Below are 20,426 nucleotides of genomic sequence, written 5' to 3'. Positions count from 1 at the left end.
GAGTTAAGCCAGATCTTAAAATCCCCTAAACTTCGTGACATGAATAAGCATAAGGCAAAACAAAACCAAAAATTCAAAGACTAAGTGATCAAGCAACGGCTGATAAATTGAACATGGGCAAAAATATGTTTTATGATATAAACAAATTTCCTTCTATATTCTTTAATAGGGAAAATATTGAGTGTAGGTAGATAGTAGGGGGCTTGTTGAGAAGAGAAAGATGTAGCACTAAAAAGTCTCATTGAGAATCAACAACTTGGGAGCTTGCTCTGACAGCACATATCCTAAAATTGGATACATAGAGAGAAGATTAGCACAGTACATGTGCAAAGGTGCCACCTAAATTCATGAAGCGTTCTATATTTTTTAAATGAGAAAAAAAAACGTGAATAGCCATTTCTCCAAAGAGGAAATACATATGACCTACAGGCATATGAAAAGATGTTCAACATTACTAATCATTCAAAAATGCAAATCAAAGCCACAATGAGGCTAAAATTATACCCCTTAGTAGAATAGCTACAAGAAAAACAAAACAAAAACAATAAAACACACACAGAAACTAACAATTTTGGGGGAGCTTGTGGAGAAATTGTAACACTTGTATCCTTTTGGTGGAAATAAAAAATGGTACAGTCATTCTGGAAAACAGTATGGAAGTTGCTCAAAAAATTGATACAAGGTATTATATGATCCAGGCATTCTACTACTTTTGGATGTATAGTGAAAAGCATTGAAAGAGGATTTTAAAGAGGTATCTGAATACCAGGTTCATAACAGCACTAAAGTAGCCAGGGAGTGAAAGCAAACCAAGCATTTGTTATGGATAAATAAATAAATAAAATCTGGCATAGATGGGCAATGGAATATCATTGAGGAAAACAGAAAAGGAAATACATTTTGACACATGCTACAATATGAATGAAGCTGGAGGTCATTATGCTTAGTGAAATGGCCTAGTCATAAAAAGACAAATGCTGTAGGATTCAGTTATATGAGGTATCTAGGTATATAGAAACTAAAATGATGGTTGCCAGGGGCTGGAAGGAGGGGAGAACTGGGCGTTATTGTTAAAGTAGTATAAGGTTTTAGTTTTGCAAGATGAAAAAATTTAAACATTTTTCAATAAATGTGAATTTTTTAACAATACTGAACATGGTACACTTAAAAATGGTTAAGATGGTAAATTTTATGTCATATATTTTTTCACAATAAAAAAATAAAGCATTTGTATAGAGGAAGGAGACAGTGTCAACACACCAGAGCAGAGGCTGTGACATGAAAGATTAGATTGAAAAGCTAGGGATTTTTGACTTTGTTAAGACCGCATAAAAATGTCATCCAACTTTAAAGGGTTTCTTGCTCCTCAGGTGAAGTGAAAACATGAAGAACATAGAAAATCTTGCCCTCTGCAACTAGGTGGATTGAAAGACTAAAAAATGTTTACTCTGACTTTTAAGAAAGGGCAAATGCTAAATACACAGATTCTGGTCTTCCCCTTTCAATTTTATTAAGAGATAGCAACTTGAATTTAGCAAAAGGTAACAATACAGCAACTTACGATTTGACTACTTTATGGTACATGAGCAAGTTCATTTATGTTGTTTGATACAGTGTTATCACCACCACTTTAAGCCTTGAGGGTCCAGAGATTGAAGAAAGATAAGTGGTAGGAATTACTAGTGGAGGAACTAAGTAATTGTCTATTCCAGTCAGAGCCTAAAATTTGAGTGCTTGATATGACAGCACCATAATTTTCTTTCTATGACTTTCATTAGAACCAATCTTCTCTATGCATCTACACATTCTCTGGAAATGCAGAGAATAAAAGATGCCAATTCATGGGAAGCAGCTATCTATAAACTCAGTTAAACCATTTCCTTTCCAAACTGCCCACTTACAGTTCATTCTTTACTGCTTTCCTTGGCATTGCTATCGTCAAAGACTTCATAAATGGCTGTGCTGCAGCAGAGGGCTGCCTTGGATGTACGAAAAGACCTAGATTCATTACCTGGCTATGCACTTGCCAAGAACATTAACGTGGACAAGACACAATCACTGCAATTGAGATTCCTCATCTGTAAAATGACTCCATGTACCTCCTAAGATTGTTGCAACAGTTAAATGAAGTAACATATGCGCTTGCACTCAAACAATAAAACACTAGACTAATGCAGGTTATAATTGTCGTACTACGTTCCCATAAATCTGAGAGGAAGGATGTTTAACTAAGAGTCAGAGATTTCAAAGTACACTGTGTTTAAAAATCCTAAAAATAGAGTTTTTCAATATGGCATTTTTTGAAATAAAACATTCTGAGATTAAAATATGAGGATATTCCTTTAGTAAATAGTAGAAAATATGAGAGCTCTTCTGCTTCAAAATATGCAGTGTCCTAGGTGTTAAATTCTTTTTTTCCCCCATCAACTTTACTTTAAGCTCTGGGGGTGTTTATGCAGGACGTGCAGGTTTGTTAAATAGGTAAATGTGTGCATTGGTGTTTGCTGCACAGTTCAACCTATTACCTAGGTATTAAGCCCAGCATCCATTAGCTATTCTTCCTGATGTTCTTCCTGCCCCAACCTATCTGACAGGCCCCAATGTGTGTTGTTCTGCACATGCGTCCATGTGTTCTCATGGTTCAGCTCCCACTTACAAGTGAAAACATGCAGTGTTTGGTTTTCTTTTCCTGCATTAGTTTGCTGAGGATAATGGCTTTCGGCTCCAACCATGTCTCTGTAAAAGACATGATCTCATTCTTTTTTATGGCTGCATAGTATGTTACAGTGAATATGTACCACATTTTCTTTATTCAGTCTATTATTGATGGGCATTTGGGTTGATACCATCTCTTTGCTGTTGTTAATGGTGCTGCAATGAACATACACATGCATGTATCTTTATAATAGAATGGTTTATATTCCTTTGGGTAGATAGTAATGGGATTGCTTAATCAAGTGATATTTCTACTTCTAGATTTTTGAGGAATCACTGCACTGTCTTCCACAATGGTTGAACTAATTTCCATTCCCACCAACAGTGTAAAAACATTTCTATTTCTTCACAACCTCACCAGCACCTCTTTTCTCTTGACTATTATTAATAGCCATTCTGACTGTTATGAGATGTATCTCATTGTAGTTTTAATTTGCATTTTTCTAATGATCAGTGGTGCTGAGCTTTTTTTCATTTGCTTGTTGGTTGCATGTATGTCTTCTTTTGAGAAGTGCCGGTTCATGTCCTCTACCCACTTTTTAATGAGGTTGTTTGTGTTTTTCTTTATTTGCTTAAGTTCCTTGTAGGCTCTGGTTATTAAACCTTTGTCAGATGGATTGCAGAATTTTTTTCCTATTCTATAGGTTGTCTGTTCTCTCTGATGATCGTTTCTTTTGCTGTGTAGAAGCTCTTTAGTTCAATTAGATCACATTTGTTGATTTTGGCTTTTTTGCAATTGCTCTTGGCATTTTCATCATGAAATCTTTTCCCTGCCTATGTTCTGAATGATATTGCCTACATTTTCTTTTAGGGTTTTTATAGTTTGAGGTTTTACATTTAAATCTCTAATTCATTTTGAGTTAATTTTTGTGTAAGGTGTAAGGAAGTGGTCCAGTTTCAATTTTCTGCATAGGACTAGCCAGTTCTCCCAAGCACCATTTATTAAATAGAATCTTTTCCCCATTGCTCGTTTTTGTCAAGTTTTTCAAAGATCAGATAGTTGCAGGTGTGCAGTCTCATTTCTGAGTTATTTATTCTGTTCCATTGGTCTATGGGTTTTTGAACGAGTACCATGCTGTTTTGGTTACTGTAGCCTTGCAGGATAGTTTAAGGTTGGATAGCATGTCCTTTGTTCTTTTTGGCTAGAATTGTCTTGGCTATATGTCTTTTTGGCTTCCATATGAATTTTAAAATAGTTTTTGTAATTCTATAAAGAATGTAAGTGGTTGTTTATTTGGGACAGCATTAAATCTATACATTACTTTAGGCAGTATGGTCATTCTCACCAATTGATTCTTTCTATCCATGAACACGGAAGGCTTTTCATTTGTCTGTGTCCTCTCTGATTTCCGTGAACAGTGATGTGTAGTTATTCTTGAAGAGGCCCTTCACTTCCCTTGTTAGCTGTATTCCTAGGTATATTCTTCTTTTTGTAGAAATTGTGAATGGAAATTCATTCATGATTTGGCTCTCTGTCTATCTGTTGTTGGTGTATAGGAATGCTAGCAATTTTTGCACATTGATTATGCTGAGACTTTTCTGGAGTTGCTCATCAGCTTAAGAAGCTTTTGGGCTTAGATGATGGGGTTTTCTAGATACGGGATCATGTCATCTGGAAATAAACATAATTTGACTTCCTCTCTTCTTATTTGATTGCCCTTTATTTCCTTTGCCTGATTTTCCTGGCCAGAACTTCCAATACTATGTAGAATATGAGTAGTGAGAGTGGGCATCCTTATCTTGTTCTTGTTTTCAAGGGAAATGCTTCCAGCTTTTGCCCATTGGGTATGATTTTGACTGTGGATTTGTCATATATAGTTCTTATTATTTTGAGGTTGTTCCTTACTTCAATCTAGATATTAAATTCTTATAGAGAAATGTTTCTCTCCTTTTTTAATCACAAGAAATTATAGGTTAAAGTCATAGAACTTCACAGTTTGGTCTATACATATATAATTGTCTATGACAATTAGTAAAAATCCTGATGTTGAGAGATTTGTATTACTTAATGCTAGAAGATCAGAGGCCAACCTGGATTCTAATTATTTCTGTAGGTGATTTTGATCAAGCTCTTAAATGTTTAAACTTCATTTTTTAATCCATTGAAGTATGGAAAAATTTGTTCCTGTTTCGATTTGAGTTCTTCAAAAACAATACCTTAGACATGGATTTGGATGCAGTTAGTTTAAGGGAGAGGTAATCACAGAAAGCAAAGAGAAGAACATAATGAAACAGTTCAGGAAGAAAAGGCAATAGAAGATGCATCTCTGAGCTATTTTCTGTGGTAGACAACTAAACCTTAATCCCTCTGAGGATTGTCGAAGGACCCACATAGAATGCATCTTAAAATGATCCATCTAAGGAAAGGAAAGCTTAAGTATCTGTCTACTTATTCCTATCTCCCATTGGTTGAGAATTGCTCCCAATCTGCATCTGTATGCAGGCTGAGTGACTTTCCAAGTCTTCCGAGACAGTCTGAAAGGCAGGAATACAGATAGATGCCACGGCATGTATGCTCAGGAGGGGCTGGTGACATGCACTGAAAACATATGTATGTATTCAATGTGGTGTAGGGACAAAAACATGTTGGTTGTCATGAAGATTAAGTAAATTAATATGTGGATGTATTTAGAATGATGGCAATTGGCTCATTACATAAAAACAACTTGAGTTAAGTTTAAGTGACAACTTGGGTTTTTACTAGACTAAGACCTTTGTTAATGCGCATTACTAGTTTTTAGGAACTTTGGTCTGACTTCCTGATACTTTTATTTTCTATGACTGCTTTTCTGTATTCTGTTGCTGAGTATATTTTTCTGTGCTTTGCATACTTATGTCTTGTGTGTGAACATGATCACTCGTCTTCCCATCAGCATATTTTTATTATCTATATTGTCTTATTTAAATGGCATCTTGTTTGAAACCGATTAAATGTTCCATTCAACTTTGCATAATTGTGTAGACCTAAAATGATCTTATGTATAGGAAGATGCTTAATAAATATTACACATTTTAACATGTTTTTAAAGTGAATGTCTTTCAGTTGCCCTCACCAAAGACTTTTACCAGTATTTAAAGCACATGGCCTTATTACTTCAATGAAAATTCAAATTCACAGCTCCTATTAGCATTGCAGAGAATTTCTGGCCTAGTTTCCCTGGATATTAATGGAAGTTCAAATCTCTTTTAATGAGCTTAATAGGGAAGAATTTTGGTATTCAAATAAACTACTTCCCCTCTCTTAGCCTAGGGCCAAAGAGAAAACAGTTACCATTACAAACTGGTCAGATAACTGCAAAGAGACTTACCTGCCAGAAAAGCTATTAAATGCTATATAAACAGCAAATGCACAGTCATTTTTGGTACAATTTTCAACATGAAATTTAATTTTTGGACATACCTCTCTCAGTTTCCTCCTACTTTACTGATAATCTATTGAATTCACTTTTTTATGTCCTTGTTATCCCATTGGTTTTTAAATTTTGGACATCAAGACTCAGGCTTCTCTCCTGAACTTCAGGTGCATGTGACTAAGTGTGTTCTCAATATCTCCACTTTGATAGTGTGGTAGATTGTAAAAAAAAAAAAAAAAAAAAAGGTTTAAAAAGGTACTAAATCCTTCTGCTTTTGCATCGCCCTTTGGTATGTAGCATTCATTTGATGGTACCACCAAGAGGATTCATCTTCTTTGTGACTTGATTTTACCAGTTGCACCCAGTGGAAGGGACATTATGGGAGCTATAAGTCAAAGCCTCAAAGACCTCACAGTTTCTACTTCTTGTCTCTCTTGCTGCTCTGAGACCTTCATGTGAAAAAAGCCTGGGCTAGCTTGTAAAAGAGGGCAAAATCATGTGGAGGAGAGGTGATCAATTCATGAGAGGTCTCCTGGATTAACCGGTTCCCAGTTAATCCACCTGTCTACTGCACCCATGTGAGTGATCCTAAGTAAGGCCAGGTGAGCTATTTAGCTGAGTTCAGCTCAGATTGCTGGCACAGAGATTTATGATCAAATAAGCCATTAAGTGTTGTCATGCTTTGTTACGTAGTAATAGATATTTGATACCTGTGTTGAATAAACGTCACTAATTTGACAAATACAACAAGGAACCCTTGTTTTAACCCCCTAAATGTAGTGCTTCACCATTTCGCCTTTACCAGTATTTTGATATTTCAATCAGTAACCTTTCAGTAATCTTTTCAATTTTTTCCCCTCTTGTCCAAACCATCAATAAATCCTGCCAACTCTTTTTTAATGCAAACAGCTAAACCACTTCTCACTCTTCTCCATTGCTTTTATTCTGCTCTGAGTCATTATCATCTTTCACTTGGATTATTGCAATTAAATCGCACATTGTTGTCCTGCTTCTGCCTTGATCCCTTGCGGTCTGTTTTCCTCGTATCAATAAGAATGACGTTTTAAATCATAAATTATGTCATGTTGTTTCTCTGATGAAAAATCATTCAGTGAAACAGTTTTGTGGTTCCTCTTAAAGTTAAACATAGAATTATTATGTGACCTAGCAATTTCACTTTTACATATATATCCAAAGTAATTGAAAATAGACTATTCAAACAAAAACTATGTATGAATGTTCATGGTAGATATATTCTCAGTAATTGCTTATCATGAAATAAGTCAAAACCAAGAAAAGATGTAATATCTGTAGTCTAATCAATAGTAGGAGGGCTCTTTCTTGGATATCTACCTAGAAGATTTACTTCTGGTTGGAATGAAGAATCTCATCTAATGTATAAGCAGTTATAATCCAAACCGACCTCGGGTTGTAGACTCATATGAATAATTTCACATGTAATCTTCTCCTATGTTTGTCTTTCTCTATCTTTTGACTGCTATGCTGATGAAGACACTATATAAATTTCCCAAGACATTTATATGTTTCTTTGAACAAAATGTGCTTGCTTCCATACTTTGGTATGTACCTCAAAGGTAAGTCAGTAAGTTGTTTGTAGGCACGTAATCATCTAGCTGCAAACTCAAGGAGAATGATGATGCAGGTACCAACAAGGCATGGTATTTATAAGAAATGGAGTCTAGTATTTTCAGGAATCCTTCTTCTATCTGGAAAATTCCCTCTACCTTTAAGACAATTTAATTTGTTTGACTAGATATCTAAGCTCTATTTAAAATAAGTATTGTCATTTGCATGTGTCCGGTTTGGGGACTAAAGCTGATCTGAATGCGGATAACCACTCTACCTGTAAGCATTCCATACAGAAAGAAGAGCTGCCAATTTACCTATCGATTTGCAACCACTTATTTTGAACATGCATGTGCAGGTCAATTTTTCATTGAAAAGAACACATTGGACTTAATTTTTCTCTTGCTTTTAAATTACTTCGAAAGAAAGAGAAAAGAAATCTTTATCAAGCTCTTAAACATCTGTGCTGTATGAAGAGCAGGCAGTTTTTTTTAAGGATTTAGCTAATTATTGTCTCCTAGAATATACAAAAAACTAATAAATTGTTGGAACAAAGGAGCAAAGATAGTTTGTCACATAACAATAAGCATCCAATAAAGATTTAAATAAATAAAAAATGTAAAGCTGAATTTTGCCATAGGCATTCAGAAAACATTTGATGAATGAATAAATGCAAGAATGAATGGAGTATTAAGTTAGCGTATTTCTTTTGATATGAGATAGTTCTCCTGACTTCCTTATTTTCATACATAATAATTATCTCTGTGGCACAACCTACACTCAGAAGCCAGTAACAAGTATCTCCATCTCCATCAGTTTACTAATTTAACCATTCATCCATTCAGTTATGTATTTGTTCAACTAATTTAATCATTAAACAAATATTTACTGAGCACTGATGGTCCCAAACACTATTTTGAGTGCTTGGAATCAAGGAGCATAAAACAAAAAATGGTAGTGGAGCATGTCAGCTAATTTATCGAGGAAAAGTATAAACTATATAGACTCTCACAGCAGAGATAACTGCCCCTCACTTGGGAAAGCAGGTCAGCCTGTCAGCATCAAGTAACATTTTTAACTTCCATTTGCAAATTGAGTAGAAATTAGTCAGGTGAGTAAAAGCGTTGGATGGGAAAGGATATTTCAGAGAGAACAGAAGGAATAATAACACGTATTTTGTCATACTGGGGTATTAAAAGGAATTTACTATGCATATAGCACAAAACTCCACGAAGGCTCAGTGTTTACACTGAACCTCTTTGGCAGCAAACCAGGGGCTTTACAAACCTTCTTAAATCTGGTCTTTATACAGAAGTGTCGACATCCTGGAAAAGAAGAGCATCAGTGACTAGCAGTTCGTATTTAAGTCTGTTTGTTATTATTGCTCTTATGGAATATCCAATTTCTTAAGGGCTAGTTCTTCGCTGCCTGCATAAGACTTCCTAAACAGGTTGTTCCCCACTAGTTCCCAGATCTTCTCACGTAGGCCAAGTGTAACCTGCTTGAAAATCCAGACTCCTCCCATATCTGTCTGGAAACCTATGTCATTACAAAATATTCAGGCTTCCTTTGAGATAGGTGAGGAATGCAGGTTGTAGAAGTTTCAAAATAAAGCGTATTAGGTAAGTGCCATGTTTCAGTCAATGCAATACTCTTAAGAGAAGCACTTAGGCATCCAGGAGAATTTTCTAGTTAAAAAGTAGACTATTCAAGGTCATAGAAAAATATTTGAGAATTAGAGGTAGTGTTAATGGCTTTGGGTGAGGCAGGACATTTAGTGTTGTTTGAGTTGATTGTGCAGCGGGGGATGAAAAGCTTCGGAGTTTATAACTTGGGCAGTGAATGATGACCATAGGGATGGACATTTTGTGGTGAATGAGATGCAAACATCCCTTAAAAGAGGGCACTTCACACTCTGAGAGTTCACTCACTCATATTGTAAGTGCTGACTGAGAAAACCCAAAAGCTTCTTCACCTAGAAGAAGTAGTTTATAATTGCATATTGAAAAGAAGCCATGTGAAAAAGTGATACCTTCTCATTTTTATGGTGATATGTGGGCTTGCCAATGATTACATCATGCAGTCCAAAATTTCCTTAGCATGGTTTTCAAACATCTTCAGAAACCCTTCCCAACTTATCTCGTTACAATTTTTATCTACAAACTATGGTCCATTAAGACAAAACCATTGCCTATATTCACAACAGCAGTCAATTTCCCTGCTCTAGACTGTTGCACTGGAGGGCTCATTATTCTGATTTCTTTTTTGTAGAATACTTCAAACTCCACCTTCTGTAGGAAACTCCCAGTCTACTCTGTGCTTCCATAGAACTTCTGGGTGACATATTGCTTATGGTTACACTGTCATCCACATACCTGTGGTTTGTTTCCAACAACTAGTGTTTTCAATTTTAGTTTTCCTGTTTTATCTACAAAATCCGCTTATACAACGTGGTTCCAACATAGTCCCAGTAATATTCAATGTTGGCATCTGTTTCTTATCCTATCTCAATAACTCTGTTATTTCCACATACAGGAAACTGTATTAGAAACCATGGTAGTAAAACTTACATTATTAAAAGAAAAATCTTCAATGTACTTCACTTTATATAATAGGAAAGTTATTGGTAAACTTTAGTGTTTTGACACATATCAAGAAAGCCTTGTGATCTGCCTCATAATGTAGCAGATTCACTGGTTAGAGGCGAAGGATTCCCAGAGTCAGTGCCTTTTTGCTTCATGTTTGCATAGCTGGATGCAGTGGCCGACACTTTGTAGGAGCTTAGTACATGCTTGTAGAATTGTTTGTTCTCTGAATGAATGCATAAATTCACTACTTGGTTAATTAACTTAATATTTTTATTTAATAGTATGCTCAGCAAAACGCTGATCTTTCTAGGGAACCTAGTGCCATCTAAATCTCCATCAACAGATGTTCTGAATAATAAGACATGTGGTCTAAATCCCCAAAACCTTGAATTAAGCACCTGAAATTGCTCAGGCAGCTGAGGTAGGATGGTTGCTTGATGCCAGCAGTTCAAGATCAGCATAGGTAACTGTGAGACCCCATCTCTAAAAAATTTTTTCAAAATTAACGAGGCATGGTGGTGCATACCTGTAGTCTCAGTTACTTGGCAGGCTGAAGCAGGAGGATCTGTTGAGCCTGAGAGGTTGATGCTATAATGAGCTATGATCTCACCACTGCACTCCAGCCTGGGCAACAGAATGAGACCTGACCATCTCTAACATACATATATACATACATACATACATACGTACATACATACATAAATCTGAAATTACAGGTTGACAAGATGAGATGCATGTGTATTATAGTGTGTATATAACTCTGCCATGCAGGTATACAAAGCAGACGCTCCTCTATTTCTTTTGCTACATTTCATTCAGAACACCACAGTTGTTTAGCACACAACCGCAGCTCTCCTGCCATGGGAGTTCCAGGCAGCATCTTTTGTATGGAACTGCTGCAAATACCTTGAATCCAGGGCAGGTCGTCAAAGGCCATCCTGAGAACTGCGGCCACTAGACAGCTAGGACAAAAACATTTGAGAAGGAGATGTCTTCATTAATAGCATTCCCTTTGGGCTGTTCCAGTGAGATCACAGACTCTGACAAAAACCCATTTCACTTCCTTTCAAGCCAGGACATTGTCAGAAGGATGAAATCATACATTTTACAGAGCGTGAAAGGAGCTCTTTAAGTCTTTATTCTGTTCTGTAAGTTGGACTGGGTGTCAAGCTGTGGGTGGGGCAAGAACAAGGGTTTGGGAACCTATTACCTAGTGTGTTGTTCAGCCTCACCACCCCTATGCTGGGTGACACTGGAAATACTACTTAGAGTTTGCCATTTTTCTTACTTGTGATGCCTAGATACCAATGCCTGCCCTGGAGGGGGAAGGTGAATGGCTGTGGTAATGGGTGTGGTGTATCTGCCATGATAAGTGTTTGATACAGTAGAGCTCTCATTAACACAGAGGAATATTTTTGGTTAAATATAATAGAAAAATTGTGATTTTTTTCTGAACAATAGACTTAAAACACTTAACTAGAGAGTAAATAATGGCAGCATATGTACCCATCTCAAAGGGAAACATAAGAGGTTTCAAACGGCTCACCACATCACTGTCTCAGGTTTAGGGCAGTCACACCTTAGCCTTCCCACAAAACAGCAAGTTTCATCATATACATGAGTTATTCCTCTGAAATGTTTTATCATTACTGCTTGTTCTATTCTTTTGCTCCATTTAAAATTTTGATTCTCATTTCTCTGTGAGTCAGCATTTATCTGCAACAATGCAATCATCTGTTGCTCCTTTTCCTAGTCTTGCTATGTTATAATTTGGATCTTTCCTCTAAATTTCCTTGAAAAAGCTTAGAGTCCAGAGGTAATCTAAAATGCTCATGATTGCCTGACTCGTGAATACTTTTTCTTACTAATTTTTAGGATTTTTTATGTCTAATTCTGCTTTTTCTTTCTCACAGCATAGCTATGAATCTGTAGTTCTTATAATACAATGTTTCTTATGCTGCTTATTGATTAGATGAAGAAAAACACCAACTAGTCTTTCTAGCATTGAGAGAATTTAAGATAACAGCAAGGAAAAACTAGTAAATCCTTTCATTAGTGCTGCTGTCACACTGCTGTTGTTTTATATAATTTCTGCTTTCAGATTCAGGATTACATGTGCAGGTTTGTTACATGGGTATATTGTGTGATGCTGTGGTTTGGGGCATGATTGATCCCATCACCTGGAAAGTGAGCATGCTTGTCAATAGCTAATTTATCAGTCCTTGTCCCCATCCCTCCCTCTCCCCTCTTGTAGTCCCCAGTGTCTAATACTGCCATCTTTATATACATGAGTAGCCAATGTTCTGCTCCCAGCTATAAGTAAAAACATGTGGTATTTGGTTTTCTGTTTCTGGATTAATTCGCTTATAATAATAGCTTCCAGCTGCGGCTATGTTGCTGCAAAGGACATAATTTATTTCTTTTGTATGGTTGTGTAGTATTCCATGGTGTCTATGTATCACATTTTCTTTATACAGCCCACCATTGATGGGCACCTAGGTTGATTCCATGTCTTTGCTATTGTGAATTGTGCTGTGATGAACACATGAGTGCACGTGTCTTTTGCTTGGGCAATTTATTTTCTCTTGGATACATACCCAGTAATGGGATTGATGGATACAATGGTAGTTCTGTTTCAGGTTCTTTGAGAAATCTCCAAACTGCTTTCCACAGTGGCTGAACTAATTTACATTCCCAACAACAGCATACAAGCATTCTCGTTTTGCTGCAGCCTCGCTGACCATTGTTTTTTGACTTTTTAGTAATAGCCACTCTGACTGGTGTGAGATAGCCTTTCATTGTGGTGGTTGTGATTTGCACTTCTCTAATGTTAGTGATCTTGAGCATTTTATCATAAGTTTGTTATGCATTTGTCTGTCTTCTTTTGAAAGTGTCCGTTCATATTGTTTTCCTACTTTTTAATGGGTGTTTTTGGCTTTTGTTTATTGAATCATTTAAGATCCTTATAGAATCTGAATGTTAGACTGTTTTTGGATGCATAGTTTGTGAATATTTTCTCCCATTCCATAGTTTGTCTGTTTACTCTGCCATTAGTTTATTTTGCTGTGCCAAAGCTCTTGAGTTTAATTACATCCCATTTGTCAAGTTTTTATTTCATAGCAATTGCTTTTGAGGACTTAGTCATACATTTTTCCCCCAAAGATAGTGTCCAGCATAGTGTTTCCAAGGTTTTCTTCTAGGATTTTTATAGTTGAGATCTTACATGTAAATTTTTAATTCATCTTTAATTTTTGTATATGGTGAAATATAAGGTTCTAGTTTCATTCTTCTGCATATGTCTAGCCAGGTATTGAATAGGGAGTCATTTCCCTATCGCTTATTTTTGTTAATTTTGTCAAATATCAAATTGCTATAGGTGTGTGGCCTTATTTCTGGGTTCTCTATTTTGTTTTCATTGAACTTTTTTTTTTTTTTTTGAGATGGAGTCTTGCTCTGTCGCCCAGGCTGGAGTGCAATGACATGATCTTGGCTCACGGAAATTTCATCCTCCTGGGGTTCCAGTGATCAACCTGCCTCAGCCTCCTGAGTGGCTAAAACTACAGGTATGTGCCACCACACCCAGATAATTTTTGTATTTTGTTTTAAAGTAGAGACAGCGTTTCACTGAATTGGCCAGGTTGGTCTTGAGCTCCTGACCTCAAGTGATCTACCTGCTTCAGCCTCCCAAAGTGCTGGGATTGCAGGTGTGAGCCATTGCACCTGGCTGGCTTATCTGTTTTTAATTTTTTATTGGATTATAGGTTTTGGGGTACATGAGCAGAGCATGCAAGACAGTTGCGTAGGTACACACATGGCAGTGTGCTTTGCTTTTCTTCTCCCCTTCACCCACATTTGGCATTTCTCCCCAGGCTATCCCTCCCCACCTCCCCCTCCCACTGGCCCTCCCCTTTTCCCCCCAATAGACCCCAGTGTTTAGAACTCCCCTTTCAGTGTCCATGTGTTCTCATTTTTCATCACCCACCTATGAGTGAGAATATGCGGTGTTTCGTTTTCTGTTCTTTTGTCAGTTTGCTGAGGATGATGTTCTCCAGATTCATCCATGTCCCTACAAATGACACGAACTCATCATTTCTGATTGCTGCATAATATTCCATGGTGTATATGTGCCACATTTTTCCAATCCAGTCTATTATCAATGGGCATTTGGGTTGATTCCAGGTCTTTGCTATTGTAAACAGTGCTGCAATGAACATTCGTGTACATGTGTCCTTATAGTAGAACGATTTATAGTCTTTTGGATATATACCCAGTAATGGGATTGCTGGGTCAAATGGAATTTCTATTTCTAAGGCCTTGAGGAATCGCCACACTGTCTTCCACAATGGTTGAACTAATTTACACTCCCACCAACAGTGTAAAAATGTTCCTTTTTCTCCACATCCTCTCCAGCATCTGTTGTCTCCAGATTTTTTAATGATCGCCATTCTAACTGGCGTGAGATGGTATCTCAATGTGGTTTTGATTTGCATCTCTCTGATGACCAGTGACGATGAGCATTTTTTCATATGACTGTTGGCCTCATATATGTCTTCTTTCGTAAAGTATCTGTTCATATCCTTTGCCCACTTTTGAATGGGCTTGTTTGTTTTTTTCCTGTAAATCTGTTTGAGTTCTTTGTAAATTCTGGATATCAGCCCTTTGTCAGATGGGTAGACTGCGAAAATTTTTTCCCATTCTGTTGGTTGCCGATCCACTCTAGTGACTGTTTCTTTTGCCGTGCAGAAGCTGTGGAGTTTCATTAGGTCCCATTTGTCTATTTTGGCTTTTGTTGCCAATGCTTTTGGTGTTTTGTTCATGAAGTCCTTGCCTACTCCTATGTCCTGGATAGTTTTGCCTAGATTTCCTTCTAGGGTTTTTATGGTGCCAGGTCTTATGTTTAAGTCTTTAATCCATCTGGAGTTAATTTTAGTGTAAGGTGTCAGGAAGGGGTCCAGTTTCTGCTTTCTGCACATGGCTAGCCAGTTTTCCCAACACCATTTGTTAAACATGGAATCCTTGCCCCATTGCTTGTTTTTGTCAGGTTTATCAAAGATTGTATAGTTGTATGTATGTTGTGTTGCCTCCGGTGCCTCTGTTTTGTTCCATTGGTCTATATCTCTGTTTTGGTACCAGTACCATGCTGTTTTGATTACTGTAGCCTTGTAGTATAGTTTGAAATCCGGTAGTGTGATGCCCCCCACTGTGTTCTTTTTGCTTAGAATTGACTTGGCTATGCGGGCTCTCTTTTGGTTCCATATGAAGTTCATGGTGGTTTTTTCCAGTTCTGTGAAGAAAGTCAATGGTAGTTTGATGGGGATAGCGTTGATTCTGTAAATTACTTTGGGCAGTATAGCCATTTTCACGATATTAATTCTTCCTAACCATGAACATGGAATGTTTCTCCATCTGTTTGTGTCCTCTCTGATTTCGTTGAGCAGTGGTTTGTAGTTCTCCTTGAAGAGGTCCCTTACGTTCCTTGTGAGTTGTATTCCAAGGTATTTTATTCTTTTTGTAGCAATTGTGAATGGCAGTTCGCTCTTGATTTGGCTTTCTTTAAGTCTGTTATTGGTGTAGACGAATGCTTGTGATTTTTGCACATTGATTTTATATCCTGAGACTTTGCTGAAGTTGTTTATCAGTTTCAGGAGTTTTTGGGCTGAGGCAATGGGGTCTTCTAGGTATACTATCATGTCGTCTGCAAATAGAGACAATTTGGCTTCCACCTTTCCTATTTGAATACCCTTTATTTCTTTTTCTTGCCTGATTGCTCTGGCTAGAACTTCCGGTACTATATTGAATAGGAGTGGTGAGAGAGGGCATCCTTGTCTAGTGCCAGATTTCAAAGGGAATGCTTCCAGTTTTTGCCCATTCAGTATGATATTGGCTGTTGGTTTGTCATAAATAGCTTTTATTACTTTGAGATACGTTCCATCGATACCGAGTTTATTGAGGGTTTTTAGCATAAAGGGCTGTTGAATTTTGTCAAATGCCTTCTCTGCGTCAATTGAGATAATCATGTGGTTTTTGTTTTTGGTTCTGTTTATGTGGTGAATTACGTTGATAGACTTGCGTATGTTGAACCAGCCTTGCATCCCTGGGATAAATCCTACTTGATCATGATGAATAAGTTTTTTGATTTGCTGTTGCAATCGGCTTGCCAATATTTTATTGAAGATTTTTGCATCTATGTTCATCATGGATATTGGCCTGAAGTTTTCTTTTCTCGTTGGGTCTCTGCCGGGTTTTGGTATCAGGATGATGTTGGTCTCATAAAATGATTTGGGAAGGATTCCCTCTTTTTGGATTGTTTGAAATAGTTTTAGAAGGAATGGTACCAGCTCCTCCTTGTGTGTCTGGTAGAATTCGGCTGTGAACCCGTCTGGACCTGGGCTTTTTTTGTGAGGTAGGCTCTTAATTGCTGCCTCAACTTCAGACCTTGTTATTGGTCTATTCATAGTTTCAGCTTCCTCCTGGTTTAGGCTTGGGAGTCCAGGAATTTATCCATTTCTTCCAGGTTTACTAGTTTATGCGCATATAGTTGTTTGTAATATTCTCTGATGATGGTTTGAATTTCTGTGGAATCTGTGGTGATTTCCCCTTTATCATTTTTTATTGCATCTATTTGGTTGTTCTCTCTTTTATTTTTAATCAATCTGGCTAGTGGTCTGTCTATTTTGTTGATCTTTTCAAAAAACCAGCTCTTGGATTTATTGATTTTTTGAAGGGTTTTTCGTGTCTCAATCTCCTTCAGCTCAGCTCTGATCTTAGTAATTTCTTGTCTTCTGCTGGGTTTTGAGTTTTTTTGATCTTGCTCCTCTAGCTCTTTCAATTTTGATGATAGGGTGTCAATTTTGGATCTCTCCATTCTCCTCATATGGGCACTTATTGCTATATACTTTCCTCTAGAGACTGCTTTAAATGTGTCCCAGAGGTTCTGGCACGTTGTGTCTTCGTTCTCATTGGTTTCGAAGAACTTCTTTATTTCTGCTTTCATTTCGTTGTTTACCCAGTCAACATTCAAGAGCCAGTTGTTCAGTTTCCATTAAGCTGTGTGTTTCTGGGTCGGTTTCTGAATTCTGAGTTCTAACTTGATTGCACTATGGTCTGAGAGGCTGTTTGTTATGATTTCTGTTGTTTTGCATTTGTTGAGCAGTGCTTTACTTCCAATTATGTGGTCAATTTTAGAGTAGGTGTGATGTGGTGCTGAGAAGAATGTGTATTCTGTGGATTTGGGGTGGAGAGTTCTGTAAATGTCCACCAGGTTTGCTTGCTCCAGGTCTGAGTTCAAGCCCTGGGTATCCTTGTTGATTTTCTGTCTGGTTGATCTGTCTAGTATTGACAGTGGAGTGTTAAAGTCTCCCACTATTATTGTGTGGGAGTCTAAGTCCTTTTGTAAGTCATTAAGAACTTGCCTTATGTATCTGGGTGCTCCTGTGTTGAGTCCATATATGTTTAGGATCGTTAGCTCTTCTTGTTGTATCGATCCTTTTACCATTATGTAATGGCCTTCTTTGTCTCTTTTGATCTTTGTTACTTTAAAGTCTATTTTATCAGAGATGAGAATTGCAACTCCTGCTTTTTTTTGCTTTCCATTAGCTTGGTAAATCTTCCTCCATCCCTTTATTATGAGCCTTTGTGTATCCTTGCATGTGAGATGGGTTTCCTGGATACAGCACACTGATGGGTTTTGGCTTTTTATCCAATTTGCCAGTCTGTGTCTTTTGATTGGTGCATTTAGTCCATTTACATTTAGGGTTAATATTGTTATGTGTGAATTTGATACTGCCATTTTGATGCTAAGTGGCTGTTTTGCCTGTTAGTTGTTGTAGATTCTTCATTATGTTGAAGCTCTTTAGCATTCAGTGTGATTTTGGAATGGCTGGTACTGGTTGATCCTTTCTATGTGTAGTGCCTCTTTTAGGAGCTCTTGTAAAGCAGGCCTGGTGGTGACAAAATCTCTGAGTACTTGCTTGTTCGCAAAGGATTTTATTCTTCCTTCACTTCTGAAGCTCAGTTTGGCTGGATATGAAATTCTGGGTTGAAAGTTCTTTTCTTTAAGAATGTTGAATATTGGCCCCCATTCTCTTCTGGCTTGTAGTGTTTCTGCCGAGAGATCTGCTGTGAGTCTGATGGGCTTCCCTTTGTGGGTGACCTGACCTTTCTCTCTGGCTGCCCTTAGTATTCTCTCCTTTATTTCAACCCTGTTGAATCTGACGATTATGTGCCTTGGGGTTGCTCTTCTTGCGGAATATCTTTGTGGTGTTCTCTGTATTTCCTGCAATTGAGTGTTGGCTTGTCTTGCTAGGTGGGGGAAATTTTCCTGGATGATGTCCTGAAGAGTATTTTCCAGCTTGGATTCATTCTCTTCGTCCCCTTCTGGTACACCTATCAAACGTAGGTTAAGTCTTTTCACATAGTCCCACATTTCTTGGAGACTTTGTTCATTCCTTTTTGCGCTTTTTTCTCTGATCTTGGTTTCTGGTTTTATTTCATTGAGTTGGTCTTCGACTTCATATATTCTTTCTTCTGCTTGGTCAATTCGGCTATTGAAACTTGTGTTTGCTTCGCGAAGTTCTCGTATTGTGTTTTTCAGCTCCTTTAATTCATTCATATTCCTCTCTAAGGTATCCATTCTTGTTATCATTTCCTCGAATCTTTTTTCAAATCTTTTTTCAAGGTTCTTAGTTTCTTTGCATTGATTTAATACATGATCTTTTAGCTCACAAAAGTTTCTCATTATCCATCTTCTGAAGTCTAATTCCGTCATTTCGTCACAGTCATTCTCCATCCAGCTTTGCTCCCTTGCTGGTGAGGAGTTTTGGTCCTTTCTAGGAGGCGAGGTGTTCTGGTTTTGGGTGTTTTCCTCTTTTTTGCGCTGGTTTCTTCCCATCTTTGTGGATTTGTCCGCTGGTCGTCTGCGTAGTTGCTGACTTTTCGTTTGGGTCTCTGAGTGGACACCCAGAATGTTGATGATGAAGTATTTCTGTTGCTTTGTTTTCCTTCTACCAGTCTAGCCCCTTCGCTGTACGACTGCTGAGGTCCGCTCCAGACCCTGCTTGTCTGGGGTGCACCTCTAGTAGCTGTGGCACAGCGAGGGATGCTACCAGTTTCTTTTTCCGCTCTCTTTGTCCCAGGATGATGCCTGCCTAATGTCAGTCTTTTGGATATAGAGGGGTCAGGGAGCTGCTTGAGGAGACAGTTTGTACTTTATAGGGGTTTAATTGCTGAGCTGTGCACTCTGTTGTTCATTCAGGGTTGTTAGGCTGCTATGTTTGATTCTGCTGCAACAGAGCTCATTAAAAAACCCCCTTTTTTTTTTTTTTTTTCTTTCTCAAATGCTCTGTATTGAGGGGTTTGGGCTTTATTTTTGGATGTCCGATCAGGTGTCCTGCCCAGCTAGAAGGCAGACTAGCCACTGTTTGGCAGCCGAGGCTCCGCCCTGCTGTTGTGTGATTCGTGCTGTTCCTGCCGGCTCTGCTGTGGTCTCCACCACGCCCTGCGGCGGAGTCTCTTTGTTGTAGCGTGTTGCCTCAGCAACGGCAGGCTGCGTCAGCAGTGGGTGTGTATCTCAGTAGGGACGGGTTGCCTCGGCAATGGCTGGCTGCGTCAGCAGTGGGCGTGTATCTCAGTTGGGGCGGGTTGCCTCGGCAACGGCTGGCTGCGTCAGCAGTGGGCGTGTATCTCAGTTGGGGCGGGTTGCCTCGGTAATGGTGGACGCCCCTCCCCCACAGAGCGTCTCGGACCGTCTGCTCGGGATAGTTTGAAATCGCGGTTTTGTTCGTCCCACTGGGTATCCCAATTCCTGCAATCCCCTGGGCTGGGCTACTGTCCAAGTCTCATTCAGTCTCAAGTCCAGCCGTCTCAAGTCTCAGGTTGCCGGTTCAACAGGGCACCCGGACAAGCGCGCCCTGTGGGGATTGCTGGGTAGGGCCGGCCGCCGCCGCCCCGGCTGCCGGCTTCGCCAGGCAGACCTACTGCCTGGCGTCCCGTGTCTTTTTTATACTTGGGCGTTTCCCCATTCTGTGGGCAACAAAGATCAGTCTGGAAATACCGCTCTGACTCACCGTTTGCAGATTCAACTAGAAGAGCTCCAATCCTGGGTTGTTCTCACAGCGCCATCTTGAGTCCTCCCCCGGCTTATCTGTTTTTATACCAGCACCATGCTGTTTTGGTTACTGCAACC

The 20,426-nt window shown here is 38.5% G+C and overlaps 1 non-coding gene across 1 annotated transcript; it reads left to right on the top strand.

Annotated features, from left to right (window-relative positions):
- The first annotated feature begins 264 nt into the window (after window positions 1-264).
- Window positions 265-367, top strand: LOC118149026 (U6 spliceosomal RNA). The gene has a single exon (XR_004736197.1). It is a non-coding gene; the product is annotated as a U6 spliceosomal RNA (small nuclear RNA).
- Window positions 368-20,426: the final 20,059 nt, after the last annotated feature.

Source organism: Callithrix jacchus, chromosome 17 (genome assembly GCF_049354715.1).
Source record: "Callithrix jacchus isolate 240 chromosome 17, calJac240_pri, whole genome shotgun sequence".
Classification (NCBI taxonomy): domain Eukaryota; kingdom Metazoa; phylum Chordata; class Mammalia; order Primates; family Cebidae; genus Callithrix; species Callithrix jacchus.
Note: the sequence above shows the minus strand (reverse complement) of the source record. Positions and strands in the feature narration are given on the sequence as shown.